An 18,826-nucleotide genomic window follows, 5' to 3' on the forward strand; every position below is an offset into this window, starting at 1 on the left:
GGCGTATGCCCGGAATCGAATTTGGAAGTTCCTAGCTTGATCTAACGTAGTTTGTTAAAAACTAGAAGTTTAAAAGTTTAAAGAATTCCTTAGTTTGACCGTGAGTTGACTTTTTTTGCTACCAGGTTCAGATTTGGATTCCTAAACTTGGTATAGGTTCGTTGCAGTATTTATAATTTGTATGCAAAATTTGGTGCAAAACGGAGTTGATTTGACGTGATTCGAACGTCCGGTTGAAGAATTGCATGTTCTTAAGTTTCATTGAAAATTTCATTCGTTTTGGTGTCCGATTCGTAGTTCTAGGTGTTATTTTGGTGTTTTGATCACGCGAGCGAGTTTGTATGCTGTTTTTGAACTTGTGTGCTTGTTTGGTTTGGAGCCCCGGGGGCTCTGGTGAGTTTCGGGCGCATGGCAGAGTGTTTGATAGAGTTAGGAGTTGCTGGTTTTTTAACCCAGGCCTCAGACCTCGCAATTGCGAGGTCAGGATCACATTTGCGATAGTAGAGGGGCCTTGTCAGGTTCCTATTTACGAACAGATTCTTCGCATTTGCGAAAGGGTGTTGGGGTGGGCTAGTTCGCATTTGCGATCAAATGGTTGCATTTTCGGTTGTCTAGTATTCGCAAATGCGAACAATTCATCGCAATTGAGATGAAAGCAGAGATGAAGTGTCTTCGCATTTTCGAAGGGTTTCTCGCATTTACGAACCCCAGGTCGCATTTGCGACATCTGCGCCTTGACAAAAAGAAGGAAAAAACGGGATTTAGCTCATTTCTTTCAAACTCTCACCCCTAAACACCCTAGACGCGATTTTTCCAATATATTTTCTTCCTAAATTCATTGGTAAGTGACTTTAATCAACTTCTTTTTAATTACCCATTACATTTCATAAGTTTTCAACATCAAATCTAGGATTTTCATGATAAAAAATTAGGGATTTGGGAAGAATTGAGGTTTTTTTTAATTTATAAATTTGGGATTTAGACCTCAAATTGAGGTTGGATTTCAAAACTAATTACATACTCGGGCTCGGGGGTGAATGAATAATCGGGTTTTGATCCGAATCTTGGGCTTTGACCAAGCGGGCATATGGTTGACTTTTGTTGACTTTTTGGAAAAAATGTAAAGATCTTAACTTTATGTATTGTAATTTATTTCCCTAGCATTATTTGATGTTATTAAGTCGATTTTGGTTAGATTCGATTGGTTTGGATATGCATTTTAGAGGAAAGGTCCCGGTAGAGCTTTAATTTGCTTGCAGATCGAGGTAAGTGTTGGGTCTAACCTTGATTTGAGGGAATAGGAACCATTGAGCTATGTGTTATGTGAATTACATGTGTAGCAACGTATATGCAAGGTGACGAGTGTATATACGCTGCCAAAGTAATTATTTCCATATTTTCCCGTATTCCATTAATTCCGGTAGGTCTGATAGTTGAGGTCTAAGAGTTATCCTTCAGTTCGAGTGCATTAGAGAGGTCAGTAGATCGAGGAAGCCATGTGGTAGTCCGAGTCGGACATGCGGAGTAGATATCCACACTTTTCACCAGTCCAAGTACCTTTCTATGTCCGTTCGGGGATGAAGTTTGTTTAAGAGGTGGAGAATGTGATGAACCGATATGTCATTTATAGTTTTGCCATTCATTTCAATGGTTCGAGACCTCGAATAGATCCGTTTATCCTTCCTCAATTTACGTGCTTAGTTTATGTCCTTTTTTCGGAAGGTTTTTATGAGAAAATTGATGAAAATATGAAATCGTGCCTTAAAACTTATTTGAGTTGACTACGGTCAACGTTTTGGGTAAACAGACCCAGATTAGTATTTCGACGGTCCCGGTGGATCCGTATTGTGATTTAGGATTTGGGCGTATGCCCGGAATCGAATTTGGAAGTTCCTAGCTTGATCTAACGTAGTTTGTTAAAAACTAGAAGTTTAAAAGTTTAAAGAATTCCTTAGTTTGACCGTGAGTTGACTTTTTTTGCTACCAGGTTCAGATTTGGATTCCTAAACTTGGTATAGGTTCGTTGCAGTATTTATAATTTGTATGCAAAATTTGGTGCAAAACGGAGTTGATTTGACGTGATTCGAACGTCCGGTTGAAGAATTGCATGTTCTTAAGTTTCATTTAAAATTTCATTCGTTTTGGTGTCCGATTCGTAGTTCTAGGTATTATTTTGGTGTTTTGATCACGCGAGCGAGTTTGTATGCTGTTTTTGAACTTGTGTGCTTGTTTGGTTTGGAGCCCCGAGGGCTCTGGTGAGTTTCAGGCGCATGGCAGAGTGTTTGATAGAGTTAGGAGTTGCTGGTTTTTTAACCCAGGCCTCAAACCTCGCAATTGCGAGGTCAGGATCACATTTGCGATAGTAGAGGGGCCTTGTCAGGTTCCTATTTACGAACAGATTCTTCGCATTTGTGAAAGGGTGCTGGGGTGGGCTAGTTCGCATTTGCGATCAAATGGTCGCATTTTCGGTTGTCTAGTATTCGCAAATGCGAACAATTCATCGCAATTGAGAATGAAAGCAGAGATGAAGTGTCTTCACATTTTCGAAGGGTTTCTCGCATTTGCGAACCCCAGGTCGCATTTGCGACATCTGCGCCTTGACAAAAAGAAGGAAAAATCGGGATTTAGCTCATTTCTTTCAAACTCTCACCCCTAAACACCCTAGAGGCGATTTTTCCAATATATTTTCTTCCTAAATTCATTGGTAAGTGACTTTAATCAACTTCTTTTTAATTACCCATTACATTTCATAAGTTTTCAACATCAAATCTAGGATTTTCATGATAGAAAATTAGGGATTTGGGAAGAATTGAGGTTTTTTTTATTTATAAATTTGGGATTTAGACCTCAAATTGAGGTTGGATTTCAAAACTAATTACATACTCGGGCTCGGGGGTGAATGAATAATCGGGTTTTGATCCGAATCTTGGGCTTTGACCAAGCGGGCATATGGTTGACTTTTGTTGACTTTTTGAAAAAAAATGTAAAGATCTTAACTTTATGTATTGTAATTTATTTCCCTAGCATTATTTGATGTTATTGAGTCGATTTTGGTTAGATTCAATTGGTTTGGATATGCATTTTAGAGGAAAGGTCCCGGTAGAGTTTTAATTTGCTTGCAGATCGAGGTAAGTGTTGGGTCTAACCTTGATTTGAGGGAATAGGAACCCTTGAGCTATGTGTTATGTGAATTACATGTGTAGCAGCGTATATGCAAGGTGACGAGTGTATATACGCCGCCAAAGTAATTATTTCCATATTTTCCCGTATTTCATTAATTTTTTCCATGTCTTAATTGTTACATGCTTTAATTGCCTCTTATGCCTTAACTTGCTATTTGTCATATATTATTCTCATATTAAAATGTTAGTTTCTTCCATGCTTCCATGATTAATTGCTACTTGCCTTAATTGTCTTACTTGTACACTTTAACTGTGATATTTGGCTTGTTTTGTTGCTTAGTATTGATTGTAGCATTTCTTGATTTGGTACAAGATTCCTTTATGGTTTTGCTTTCATATTCGTTAATTGTATAGATTCTTGTGATTTGAGTTCCTGAGTTGATTACATTTATTGAATTTTTGTTTATGAATCGGGTTGCACTCCGCAACGAATTTTATATGTGATTTGATATGGTGAAATAAAGGAGGAATATGATATTGATTCTGATTATATGGTGGGATCGGGTTGCACGCCACAACGGATTTTATATGTGATTTTGATATGGTGAAATAAGGGAGGATTATGATATTGATTGATCGGGTTGCACGTTGTAATGGGTGAAATAAAGGAGGATTGTTTTTGCATAGTGGGATCGGGTTGCGCGCCGCAACGGATTGTGTGGTTTGTATTCGTTGTTGTATTGTGTTACCTTTTGGTGCTTTCACACGAGATTCTGAGTACTGGTGTTTCACATTCTATTTAAGTTATATTTCAGTTATTACAGTTTAATTGGTATCAATTAAATTGATTTGTTAAAAATGGCTAAGAAGCTATTCTAACGTTGGCTTGCCTAGCAAGTTAAATGTTAGGCCCCATCACGGTCCCGAGAGTGGGAATTCCGGGTCGTGACTTGGAGAAATGATGACTATTATTCCTTAAGTTGTTTTTGGTGAGCTGGCATAATATTAGGCTATTCGAGTCCGGTCGCCCGGATACATGCAGATGGTGTGGGCTATAGCACAGGAAAATCTGAGAATCAGGCAAAATTCTTATTTTGTGTTCCTAAAAGGCTAAAAGACAATGAACTGTCGTGGCAAAGCGATGACTGTTGTACCTTAGGTCATTTTTTTATGGGCCGGTTAAAATTTAGGCAATTCGGGTCTGGTCTTGCGGATGCATGCAGATGGCGTGGGCTGTAGCACACGAAAATATGGGAATCGGGTACAATTTCCTGTTTTATGGCACTAAAATGCTAAAAAACGAGGAACGATCATGGAGAAGCGATGACTATTGTTACTTAGGTCATTTTTGATGGGTTGAATAAATTTTAAGCTATTCAAGTCCAGTATTCCTGATGCATGCAGATGGCATGAGCTATAGTACATGAAAATTTGGGAATTGGGTGGAATTTCTGTTTTATGACCCTAAAACGCCAAAATGCGAGGAACGGTCATGATGAAGCGATGAATATTGTTCCATAGGTCGTTTTGTATGGGCCAAAAAAGTTTTAGGTGATTCGTGTCTTGTCACCCAAATTCATGCAGATGGCGTGGGGTTTAACACATGAAAATCTGGGAATCAGACTGAATTCTTGTTTATGGCCCTAAAATTCCAAATAAATGAGTAACGGTCATGGCGAAGCGATGACTCTTGTTCCTTAGATCATTATTTATGGGCCGGCAAAATTATAGGCGATTCGGGTCTGGTAGCCCGGATGCATATAGATGGCGTGGGCTATAATATACGAAATCTGCGAATCAGGCAGAATTCCAATTTTATGGCGCTACAACACCAAAAAACGAGGAGCGGTCATGGCGAAGGGATGACTCTGGTTCCTTAGGTCATTTTTTATAGGCCGACAAAATATTAGGTGATTCGGTTCGGTCGCCCGTATGCATGCAGATGGCGTGGCTATGGCACACGAAAATCTAAAAATCAGTCGAAATTCCTATTTTATTGCCCTAAATAGAGGAACAAACATGGCGTAGCGTTGGTTATTTTTCCTTAGGCCATTGTGGATGGGCCGGAAAAATATTAGGTGATTCGTCGGTCGCCCAGATGCATGCAGATGGCGTGGGCTTATAGCACACGAATATCTTAAAATCGGGGCGGAATTCCTGTTATATGGCCTTATTATGCCAAAAATGACGAACGGCCATGGCGATGCGATGACTATTGTTTCTTAGGTCGTTTTAGATAGGCTGACTTAATTTTAGGCGATTCGGGTCTAGTTTCCCAGATGCATGCAGGGCACACCAAAATCTGAGAATTAGGAGGAATTCCTATTTTATGGCCCTAAAATACCAAAAGACGAGGAATAGTCATGGAGAAGCGATGGATATAGTTCCTTAGGCCGTTGTGGATGGGCCAACAAAATTTTAGGCGATTTAGGTCCAGCCGCCCAGATGCTTGCAGATGGCGTGGACTGCACATGAAAATCTGGGAATCGGGAGAAATTCCTGTTTTATGGCTCTAAAGCGCAAAAAATGACGAACGGTAATGGAGAAGTGATGACTATTTTTCCTTAGGTTGTTTTAGATGGACAGACAAAATTTAATGCGATTCGGGTCCGGTCCCCCGATTGCATGCAGATGGCATGGGTTATTACAAACGAAAATCTAGGGATCGAGCGAAATTCCTTTTGTATGGCCCTAAAACGCCAAAAGTCGGGGAAAGGTCATGGCGAAGCGATTGCTATTGTTCCTTAGGTCGTTGTTTATGGGTGGAAAACTGTTAGGCAGTTCGGGTCCGGACGCCCAGAGTTTTACGAAAATCAGGGAATCGTGCGAAATTTCTGTTTTATGATCCTAAAATGCCAAAAATGAGGAACGATTATGGAAAAGCGATGACTATTGTTACTTAGGAAGTTTTTTTATGGGCTAGCAACACTTTAGGAGATTCGGGTCCGGTTGCCCGTATGCTTGCAGATGGCGTGGGCTATATAGCACATGAAAAATTGGGAATCAGGTGGAATTACTATTTTATGGCCCCAAAACGACAAAAAATGAGGAACGGTCATGGCGAAGCGATGACTATTGTTCCTTAAGTTGTTTTTGATGGGCCAGCAAAATTTTAGGCGATTTAGATCTGGTCGCCCGTATGCATGCAGATGTCGCGGGCTATAGCACACGAAAATCTGGGAATCGGGTAGAATTCCTATTTTATGGCCCTAAAACGCCAAAAAATGAGGAACATTCATGGAAAATAGATGGCTATTGTTCCTTAGTTCGTTATGGATGGGCTGATACAATTTTAGGCGGTTCAGGTCAGGTCGCCAGGATGTACTCATATGGCGTGGGCTATAGTACACGAAAATCTAGAATTAGGCGGAATTCCTGTATTATGGCCCTAAAATGTCAAAAAATGACGAATGACCATGGTGAAGTGATGACTATTATTTCTTAGGTCATTTTAGATGAGCCAATATAATTTAGGCGATTTGGGTTCGGTCGCTCAGATGCATGTAGGTGGCGTGGGCTATAGAGCACCAAAATCTGGGAATCGGGCGGAATTCCTATTTTATGGCCATAAAATGCCAAAAGATGAGGAACGGTCATGGAAAAGTGATGGCTATTGTTTCTTAGGTCGCTGTGGATGGGCCGGCTAAATTTTAGGCTATTCAGGTCCGGCCGCCCGGATGCATGCAGATGGCGTGGACCATAGCATAAAAAATCAGGGAATAGAATGAAATTCCCATTTTATGGTTCTAAAAAACCAAAAAATGACGAACAGTCATGGCGAAGCGATGACTATTTTCCCTTAGGATGTTTTTAACATACCGAAAAAATTTAATGTGATTCATGTCCGGTCGCCCAGATGCTTGCAGTAAGCGTGGGCTATACAAAAATCTAGGAAACGAGTGGAATTCCTATTTTATGGCCATAAATGCCAAAAATGAGTAACGATCATGGAGAAACAATGACTATTGTTCCTTAGGTCATTTTTGATGGGCTGGCAAGACTTTAGGCGATTTGGGTCCGGTCGCCCGGAAGCATACAGATGGCGTGTGCTATAACATAAGAAAATTTGGAATCGAGTGAAATTTTAGTTTTATGGCCTTAAAATGCCAAAACACTAGGAACGGTCATGGAGAAGCTATGACTATTGTTCCATAGGTCATTTTTATTAGCCGACAAAATTTTAGGCTATTTAGGATCGGACGCCTAGAAGCATGCAGCTAGCATGGGCTATACCACTCGAACATCTAGAGCGGAAATCCTGTATTATTGCCCTAAAATGCCTAAAGTTAAGGAACAGTCATGGAAAAGCTATTGCTATTGTTACTTAGGTCAGTTTTGATGGGCCGACAAAATTTTAGGTGGTTCAGGTCCGGACGCCTAGATGTATGCAGATGGTGCGGGCATAGCACATGAAAATTTGGAAATCGTGCGGCATCCCTCTTTTATGGTGCTAAAATGCCAAAAAATGAGGAACATTCATGGAGAAGCGATGACTATTGATACTTAGGTCATTTTTTATAGGCTGGAGAAATTTAAGGAGATTCGGATCCGGTCGCTTGGATATTTGCAGCTGGCATAGCCTATAGCACACGAAAATTTGGGAATCAGACAGAATTCCTATTTTATGGTCCTAAAACGTCAAAAAATGAGGAACGGTAATGGCGAAATGATTATTATTGTTCCCTAGGTCATTTTTGATAGGCCGAAAATTTTAAGAGATTCAGGCCCGATAACCTAGAAGCATACAGATGGCGTGGGGTATAACATACAAAAATTTACAATTAGGTGGAATTCCTGTTTCATGGCCCAATAAAGCCAAAATATGAGGAACGGTCATGGCGAATCGATAACTATTGTTCCTTAGATGGGCTGACAAAATTTTAGGCGGTTCGGGTCCGGTCGCCCGGATGTATACAAATGGCGTGGGCTATAACTAGACAAAAATCAGAGAATCGGACGAAATTCCTATTTTATGACCTTAAAACGCCAAAAAATGATGAATTGTCATGGCGAAGCGATGACTATTGCTCCTTAGAGCGTTTTTATGGGCATGGAAAAATTTAAGGCGATTCGGGTCCGTTCGCCTGGATGCATGCATATGGCGTGGGCTATATCACACTAAAAGTTGGAAATAGGGCGAAATTCTTAATTTAAGGCCCTATAATGCCAAAAGATGAGGAGTGATGATGAATATTGTTCCTTAGGTTATTTTTGATGGGCCAAAAAAATTTAAGACGATTTAGGTCCAGTTGCCCGGATGCAAGTAGATGACATGGGCTATGGCATATGAAAATCTAAAAATCGAGCGAAATTCCTTTTTTATGGCCCTAAAACACCAAAAATAAGGAAATATCATGGTGAAACTATGACTATTGTTTCTTAAGTTATTTTTGATGGGTCAACAAAATTTTAGGCGATTCAGGTCTGGTCGCCCGGATGCATGCAAATGGCATGGGCAGTACACAAAAATCTGGAAATCGGGCGGAATTCCCGTTTTATGGCCCTAAAACACCAAAAATGAGGAACGATCATGGCGAAGCGATGGCTAATATTCCTTAGATCGTATTAGATAGATCAGAAATATTTTAGGCGATTCGGGTGCAGTCGCCCGGACGCATGCAAATAGCGTGAGCTATAGCACACGAAAATCAAGGAATCAGGTGAAATTCCTATTTTATGTCCCTAAAATGCCAAAAAATGAGAAACAATCATAGAGAGGCGATGGCTATTGTTCCTTAGGTTGTTTTGGATGGATCAACATATTTTTAGGCGATTCGGGACCGATCGAGACATGGCCTATATCACCCGAAAATATGGGAATCTGGTGAAATTCCTATTTTATGTCTCTAAAACACTAAAAAATAAGGAATGGTCATGGTGAAGCGATGATAATCATTTCTTAGGTTAGTTTTGATGGGCCGGAAAATTTTTAGGCGATTAGGGCCCGATCTAGCAATCGGGTGGAATTCTAGTTGTATGGCTCTAAAACACCAAAACACGAGGAACGCTCATGGCGAGCTAGTGACTATTGTTTCTTAGGTCATTGTTTATGGTATGGAAAATTTTTAGGCGGTCCGTGTCCAGTGGCCCGGGCCCATACATAAAGCGTGGGCTATAGCACATGAAAAACGGGAAATCGGGCGGAATTTCAGTTTAATGATCCAAAAATGCCAAAAAATGAGGACAATATTTTTCTTTAAGCCGTTTTGATGGGCTGACAATATTTTAGGTGATCCAAGTCCGATCGCACGGATGCATGCAGATGGCGTGGACTACACCACAAGCAAATTTAGAAATCGAGCGGAATTCCTATTTTATGGCCCTAAAACGCCAAAAACCGAGGAACGATCATGGCAAAATGATGAATATTGTTTCTTAGGTCATTTTTGATGGGCCGATAAAATTTTAGGAGATTCGAGTCCGGTAGCCTGGCATGGGCTATAATACACGAAAACTTGGGAATCAGGCGGAATTCCTGTTTTGCGGCCCTAAAATGCCCAACAATGAGGAACGGTCATAGTGAAGTGATGACTATTGTTCCTTAGGTTATTTTTTATTGGCCGACAAAATTTTAGGCGATTCGGGTCTGGTCGCCCGGATGCATGTAGATAGCGTGGGCTATAGCACATAAAAATCTAGGAATCGGGTGTAATTCCTGTTTTAAAGTCCTAAAACGCTAAAAAAATGAGAAATGATCTTGGCGAAGCGATGAAATTTATTCCTTAGGTCCTTATTGATGGGCTGACGAAATTTTAGGCGATTCAGGTCCGATCGCCCGGATGCATGCAGATGGGCACACGAAAATGTGGATTAGGGCAAAATTCAATGGAGAAGTGATGACTATTGTTCCTTAGTTCATTTTTGATTGGCAAGCAAAATTTTAAGCGATTCGGGTCCGGTCGCCCGGATGCATGCAGATGGCATGGGCACAAAGAATATGTATGTAGATGGCATTGGCTTAGCGTATGAAAATCTAGGAATCAGGCGGAATTCCTTTTTTAGACCCTATAATGCCGAAAACGAGGAACGGTCATGGTGAAGCGGTAATTATTTTCCTTAGGTCATTTTTATGGGCCGGAAAATTTTTAGACGATTCGCATCAGGTCGCCCGAATGCATGCAGATGGAATGGACTATAACACACGACAATCTGCGAATCGGGCAAACTTTTTGTTTTATGGTCCTAAAATGCCAAAAAACGAATAACGGTCATGGCATAATGATGACTATTTTTTCATAGGTCGTTTTTGCGGGGCTGAAAATATTTTAAGCGGTTCCGGTCTGGTTGCCCGGATGCATGCAGATGGCGTGGGCTATAACACAAAAATTTGGATTCAGGCGGAATTCTTATTTCATGGCTCTAAAATGCCAGAAAACGAGGAACAATTATGGCGAAGCGATGACAATTGTTCCTTAGATCGTTTTTGATAGGCTATCAAAATTTTAGGCGATTCAGGTCCGGTTGCCCGTAAGCATACAGATGGCATGGGCTATAACACACGAAAATTTAGATTCGGGCAAAATTCCTATTTCACGGCCCAAAAATGCCAAAAATGAGAAACGGTCATGGTGAAGCAGTGACTATTCTTCCGTAGATTGTTTTTGATGGTCCGACAAAATTTTAGGCAGTCCGGGTCCGATTGCCTAGGCCCGTGCAGAAAGCGTGGGCTATAACACACGAAAATCTGGGAATCGAGTGGAATTTTAATTTTATGGCCCTAAAACACCAAACAATGAGTAACGATCATGGCGAGTCAATAATTATTGTTCCTTAGGTCGTTGTTGACGGTTCGGCAAAATGTTAGACGATCCGAGGGATGGTCTATAGCACCCAAAGATTTAGGAATCAGGCAGAATTCTAGTTTTATGGTCCTCTGACGCCAACAAATGAGTAATGGTCATGGCGAGGCGATGACTATTGTTCCTTAGGTTGTTTTAGATGGCCAGGCAATATTTTAGGCGATCCGGGTCCGACATCCCGAGCCCATGCAGAAGGTGTGGGCAATAGCACATGAAAATATGGGAATCGGCAGAATTCCAGTTTTATGGCCCTAAAATACCAATAAATGATGAACGGTCATGGTGAGACGGTGACAATTGTTCCTTAGATCATTTTTGATGGCCTGCCAAAAGTTTAGGCAATTCGGGTAAGGCCGCCCGGATGCATGCAGCTAGGGGTGACAATGGTTCGTTTCGGCCTGCTATTTTATAAATTTAGTACCATACCAATTTTTCGGTTATTCTATTTTGTATAACCAAAATTAGACTTTTCAAAATCATCCTAATCATGTCGGTTTGTCCTTGGCATCGGTACTATTTGATTAATATTTGATATTTCTTTAAATGTCACGTAAAAGTCACTAGTAGAAGTAGAATACAATAACATACATACTGTTGTAAGATTTGGAAAAACTCTCTATACATTTTTACTATTTAAAGGCTGATGAATTAAGAACAGGAAAGATGGTCAGAGTATAGATCCATTAACCATTCTAGAACAACGTAAAAGAAACTAAGCAAAGACAAAGAAAATATAAATCACAGGAGTGAAAACATATTAACCAAGATGGGACTCAAGAATAAAATCTATAGAAGATTACATATTCAAAAAGAAAAATCAAAATCAATCAATACATTATAGTTTGCTACTCATAATTGCTAGAAAACCATGTGTCTTGCTAGTTAATATACTGGAAATAATTTAGTTTTAATATGAGTAGCATAATAGGTTCGGAACTAGGATTTTGAGTTTAATTACTTGTTAACTTGTAACCATGTTCATAATTGCAAGGCCTACGAAAAAAATTTAATGCTTTATTATTTTTAAACTTAATATATAAATATATTTTTAAAATGTAAAGTTATTCGGTGCGGTTCAGTATTTTTTCGGTTTATTTTTATAAAATAAAGAATCTACCCTAATTATCGGTACGTTTATAGATTTATATAAAACCTACGTACGATATGATTAGGTCGGTTTAGTCGGTTTTTAAATATCCATTGACACCCCTAAATGTAGTTGGCGTGGGTTATAACATATGAAAATCTAGGAATCAGACGAAATTCCAGTTTTATGGCCCTAAACCGCCATAAAACAAGTAACGGTCATGGTGAGGCGGTGACTATTGTTCGTTAGGTCATTTTTTATGGTCCTGCAAAATATTAGACGATCATGGTCCGGTGGCCCAGGCCCATGCAGAAGGCGTGGGCTATATAGTACACGAAAACCTAGCAATCAGGTGGAATTCCAGTTATATGGCTCTAAAACACCAAAACACGAGGAATGCTCATGGCGAGCTAGTGACTATTGTTTCTTAGGTCATTATTTATAGTATGGAAAAATTTTAAGCGGTCTGTGTCCAGTAGCCCAGGCCCATACAGAAAGCGTGGGCTATAACACACAAAAATCTGGGAATCGGGCGAAAATCCCGTTTAATGGCCCTAAAACGCCAAAAATGAGGAACAATCATGGAGAAGCGATGGCTAATATTCCTTAGGTCGTATTAGATAGATCAGAAAATTTTTAGGCGATTCGGGTGCGGTCGCCCGGATGCATGCAAATGGCGTGGGCTATAGCACACGAAAATCAAGGAATTGGGTCAAATTCCTATTTTATGGCCCTAAAACGCCAAAAAATGAGAAACAATCATGGAGAGGTGATGGCTATTGTTCCTTAGGTTGTTTTGGATGGATCGGAAAATTTTTAGGCAATTCGGGACCGATCGCGGTATAGGCTATATCACACGAAAATGTGGGAATCGGGAGAAATTCCTATTTTATGTCCCTGAAACGCCAATAAATAAGGAACAGTCATGGTGAAGCAATGATTATCGTTTCTTAGGTTAGTTTTGATGGGCCGGCAAAATTTTAGGCGATTAGGGTCCGGTCGCCCGGATGCATGCAGATGGTATAGGATATAACATACGAAAATTTGGAATCCGGTGAAATTCCTATTTTTTGGCCCTAAAATTCCAAAAAAGGAGGAACGGTCATGGCGAAATAATGACTATTGTTCATTCGGTCATTTTTTATTGTCTTGCAAAATTTTTGGCTATTCGGGTCCGGTCGTCCCGATGCATGCAGATGGCGTGGGCTATAACACACGAAAATCTAGAAATCGGGCATAATCCCTATTTTATTGCCCTAAAATACAAAAATGAGGAATGGTCATGGCGAAGCAATGACTATTGTCCCTTAGGTCATTTTTGATGGGCCAACAAAATTTTAAGAGAATCGGGTCCGGTCCCCTGGATGCATATAGATGGCATGGGCTTAGTACATGAAATTGGGAATTGGGCGGAATTATCTTTTGAAGACCCTAAAATGCCCAAAATGAGGAACAGCCATGGAGAAGTCTTAGGTGTTTTTTGATGGCCAACAAAATTTTATGCGATTCGGGTCTTGTCGCCCGGATGCATGCATATGATATAGGCTATAGCACACGAAAATCTCGGAATCGGGAAAAATTCCTGCTTTATGGCCCTAAAATGCGAATAAATGAGGAACGGTCAGGGGGAAGCGATAACTATTATTCTTTGTTTGTTTTTATGGGCCGGCAAAATTTTAGGCGATTCGGATCCGGTTACCCAGATGCATGCAGATGGCGTGGGCTACAACACACGAAAAACTAAGAGTTGGACAGAATCCTGTTTTATGGCCCTAAAACGTAAAAACAATGAGGAACGACCATGGAGAAGATATTAGTATTGTTTCTTAGTTCATTTTTTTATGGTCCAGCAAAATTTTAGACGGTTCGGGTCCAGTCTCCCGGAATCATGTAGATGTCATTGGCTATAGCACATGAAAATCTGGGAATCAGGCGTAATTCCTATTTTATGGCCCTAAAGTTCCAAAAAATGAGGAACGGTCATGGAGAAGCGATTGCTATTGTTCCTTAGGTTGTTTTTGATAAACCCAAAATTTTTTATGTGGTTCAGGTTCGGTCGCACGGATGCATGCATATGGCTAAGCTGTAGCTTATGAAAATTTGGGAATTGGGCGAAATTCCTGTTTTATGGCCCTAAAGGCAAAAAAAAAGGAACGAACATGGAGAAGCGATCACTATTTTTCTTTAAGCTATTTTGATGGGCCGACAATATTTTAGGTGATCCAAGTCCGGTCGCACGGATGCATGCAGATGGCGTGGACTACACCACAAGCAAATTTAAGAATCGAGCGGAATTCCTATTTTATGGCCCTAAAATGCCAAAAACCGAGGAAAGATCATGGCAAACTGATGAATATTGTTTCTTAGGTCATTTTTGATGGGCCGATAAAATTTTAGGCAATTCGAGTCCGGTAGCCTAGCGTGGGCTATAATACACGAAAACTTGGGAATCAGGCAGAATTCCTGTTTTGCGGCCCTAAAATGCCCAACAATGAGGAACGGTCATAGTGAAGCAATGACTATTATTCCTTAGGTCATTTTTTATTGGCCAGCAAAATTTTAGGCGATTCGGGTCTAGTCGCCAGGATGCATGTAGATAGCGTGGGCTATAGCACATGAAAAATCTAGGAATCGGGTGTAATTCCTGTTTTAAAGTGCTAAAATGCTAAAAAATGAGGAACGATCTTGGCGAAGCGATGAACTTTATTCCTTAGGTCCTTATTGATGGGCTGACAAAATTTTAGGCGATTCAGGTCCGATCACCCGGATGCATGCAGATGGGCACACGAAAATGTGGATTCGGGCAAAATTCATGTTTTATGGCCCTAAGATGACAAAAAATGAGGCGGTCGATGGAGAAGTGATGACTATTGTTCCTTAGGTCATTTTTGATTGGCAAGCAAAATTTTAAGCGATTCGGGCCCGGTCGCCCGAATGCATGCAGATGGCGTGGGCACATACGAATATGTACGTAGATGGCGTGGGCTTAGCACATGAAAATCTAGGAATCAGGCGGAATTCCTTTTTTAGACCCTAGAACGCCAAAAACGAGGAACGGTCATGGTGAAGCGATGATTATTTTCCTTAGGTCCTTTTTTATGGGCCGGAAAATTTTTAGACGATTCGCATCAGGTCGCTCGAATGCATGCAGATGGAATGGATTATAACACACGACAATCTGGGAATCAGGCAAACTTTTTGTTTTATGGTCCTAAAATGCCAAAAAATGAATAACGGTCATGGTATAATGATGACTATTTTTCCATAGGTCATTTTTGCTGGGATGGAAATATTTTAAGCGGTTCCGGTATGGTCGCCCGGATGCATGCAGATGGCATGGGCTATAACACATGAAAATTTGGATTCAGGCGGAATTCCTATTTCATGGCTCTAAAATGCTAAAAAATGAGGAACAATCATGGCGAAGCGATGACAATTGTTCCTTAGATCATTTTTTATAGGCTATCAAAATTTTTGGCGATTCAGGTCCGTTTGCCCGTAAGCATACAGATGGCATGGGCTATAACACACGAAAATTTGGATTCGGGCAAAATTCCTATTTCACGGCCCTAAAATGCCAAAAATGAGAAACGGTCATGGTGAAGCAGTGACTATTCTTCCGTAGATCGTTTTTGATGGTCCGGCAAAATTTTAGGCATTCCGGGTCCGATTGCCCAGGCCCGTGCAGAAGGCGTGGGCTATAGCACACGAAAATCTGGGAATCGAGCGGAATTTTAGTTTTATAGCCCTAAAACGCCAAACAATGAGTAACGATCATGGCGAGTCGATAATTATTGTTCCTTAGGTCGTTGTTGATGGTCCGGCAAAATGATAGACGATCCGAGGCGTGGTCTATAGCACACAAAGATTTAGGAATCAGGCAGAATTCTAGTTTTATAGCCCTCTGACGCCAACAAATGAGTAATGGTCATGGCGAGGCGATGACTATTGTTCCTTAGGTTGTTTTGGATGGCCAGGCAATATTTTAGGCGATCCGGGTCCGACATCCCGAGCCCATGCAGAAGGTGTGGGCAATAGCACATGAAAATTTGAGAATCGGCAAAATTCCAGTTTTATGGCCCTAAAATGCCAATAAACGATGAACAGTCATGGTGAGGCGGTGACAATTATTCCGTAGATCGTTTTTGATGGCCTGCCAAAAGTTTAGGCAATTCGGGTACGACCGCCTGGATGCATGCAGCTAGGGGTGTCAATGGTTCGTTTCGGCCTGCTATTTTATAAAATTAGTACCATACCAATTTTTCGGTTATTCTATTTTGTATAACCAAAATTAGACTTTTCAAAACCATCCTAATCATGTCGGTTTGTCCTTGGCATCGATACAATTCGATTAATATTTGATATTTCTTTAAATGTCACGTAAAAGTCACTAGTAGAAGTAGAATGCAATAACATACGTACTTTTGTAAGATTTGGAAAAACTCTCTATACATTTTTACTATTTAAAGGCTGATGAATTAAGAACAGGAAAGATGGTCAAAGTATAGATCCATTAACAATTATAGAACAACGTAAAAGAAACTAAGCAAAGACAAAGAAATTATAAATCACAGAAGTGAAAACATATTAACCAAGCTGGGACTCAAGAATAAAGTCTATAGAAGATTACATATTCAAAAAGAAAAATCAAAATCAATCAATTCATTGTAGTTTGCTACTCATAATCGCTAGAAAACCTTGTGTCTTGCTAGTTAATATACTGAAAATAATTTAGTTTTAATATGAGTAGCATAATAGGTTCAGAACTAGGATTTTGAGTTTAATTACTTGTTGACTTGTAACCATGTTCATAATTCCAAGGGCCCACGAAATTTTTTTAATGCTTTATTATTTTTAAACTTAATATATAAATATATTTTTAAAATGTAAAGTTATTCGGTGCGGTTCAGTATTTTTTCGGTTTATTTTGATAAAATAAAGAATCTACCCTAATTATCGGTACGTTTATAGATTTATATAAAACCTACATACGGATCCGGTATTATATAAAACCAATAAATGTGGAACGGTCATGGAGAAGCGATAATTATTATTCTTTGTTTGTTTTTATGGGTCGGCAAAATTATAGGCGATTCGGATCCGGTTACCCGGATGCATGCAGATGGCGTGGGCTACAATACACGAAAAACTAAGAGTTGGGCAGAATCCTGTTTTATGGCCCTAAAACGTAAAAACAATGAGCAACGACCATGGCGAAGATATTAGTATTGTTTCTTATTTTGTTTTTTATGGTCCAGCAAAATTTTAGACGGTTCGGGTCCGGTCTCTCGGAATCATGTAGATGTCGTTGGCTATAGCACATGAAAATCTGGAAATCAGGCGTAATTCCTATTTTATGGCCCTAAAGTTCCAAAAAATGAGGAACGGTCATGGAGAAGCGATTGCTGTTGTTCCTTAGGTCGTTTTTGATAAACCCAAATTTTTTTATGTGGTTCAGGTTCGGTCGCACGGATGCATGCATATGGCTAAGCTGTAGCTTATGAAAATTTGAGAATTGGGCAGAATTCCTATTTTATGGCTCTAAAGGCAAAGAAAGGAACGAACATGGAGAAGCGATCACTATTTTTCTTTAAGCCATTTTGATGGGCCGACAATATTTTAGGTGATCCAATTCCGGTCGCACGGATGCATGCAGATGACGTGGACCCACAAGCAAATTTAGGAATCGAGCGGAATTCCTATTTTATGGCCCTAAAACACCAAAAACCGAGGAACGGTCATGGCAAAGTGATGAATATTGTTTCTTAGGTCATTTTTGATGGGCCGATAAAAAGTTTGGCGATTCGAGTCCGGTAGCCTGCCATAGGCTATAGTACACGAAAACATGGGAATGAGGTGGAATTCTTGTTTTGCGGCCCTAAAATGCCCAACAATGAGGAACGGTCATAGTGAAGCGATGACTATTGGTCCTTAGGTCATTTTTTATTGGCCGGCAAAATTTTAGGCGATTCGGGTCTGGTCGCCCGGATGCATGTAGATAGCATGGGCTATAGCACATGAAAATCTAGGAATCAGGTGTAATTCCTGTTTTAAAGTCCTAAAACGCTAAAAAATGAGGAACGATCTTGGCGAAGCGATAAACTTTATTGCTTAGGTCCTTATTGATGGGCTGAAAATATTTTAGACGATTCAGGTCCGATCACCCGGATGCATGTAGATGGGCACACGAAAATGTGAATTCGGGCAAAATTCATGTTTTATGGCCCTAAGATGACAAAAAACGAGGCGGTCAATGGAGAAGTGATGAATATTGTTCCTTAGGTTATTTTTGATTGGCAAGCAAAATTTTAAGTGATTCGGGTCTGGTCGTCCGGATGCATGCAGATGGCGTGGGCACACACGAATATGTACGTAGATGGCGTGGGCTTAGCGCATGAAAATCTAGGAATCAGGCAGAATTCCTTTTTTAGACCCTAAAACGCCAAAAACGAGGAACGATCATGGTAAAGCGATGATTATTTTCTTTAGGTAATTTTTTATGGGCCGGAAAACTTTTAGACGATTTGCATCAGGTTGCCCGAATGCATACAGATGGAATGGACTATAACACATGACAATTTGGGAATCGGGAAAACCTTTTATTTTATGGTCCTAAAATGCCAAAAAATGAATAATGGTCATGGCATAATGATGACTATTTTTTCATAGGTCATTTTTGATGGGCTGAAAATATTTTAAGCGGTTCCGGTCTGGTCGCCCGGATGCATGCAGATGGCGTGGGCTATAACACACAAAAATTTGGATTCAGGTGGAATTCCTATTTCATGGCTCTAAAATGCCAAAAAACGAGGAACAAT

The sequence above is a fragment of the Nicotiana tabacum genome, chromosome 21 (assembly GCF_000715075.1).
Source record: "Nicotiana tabacum cultivar K326 chromosome 21, ASM71507v2, whole genome shotgun sequence".
Taxonomy (NCBI): Eukaryota; Viridiplantae; Streptophyta; class Magnoliopsida; order Solanales; family Solanaceae; genus Nicotiana; species Nicotiana tabacum.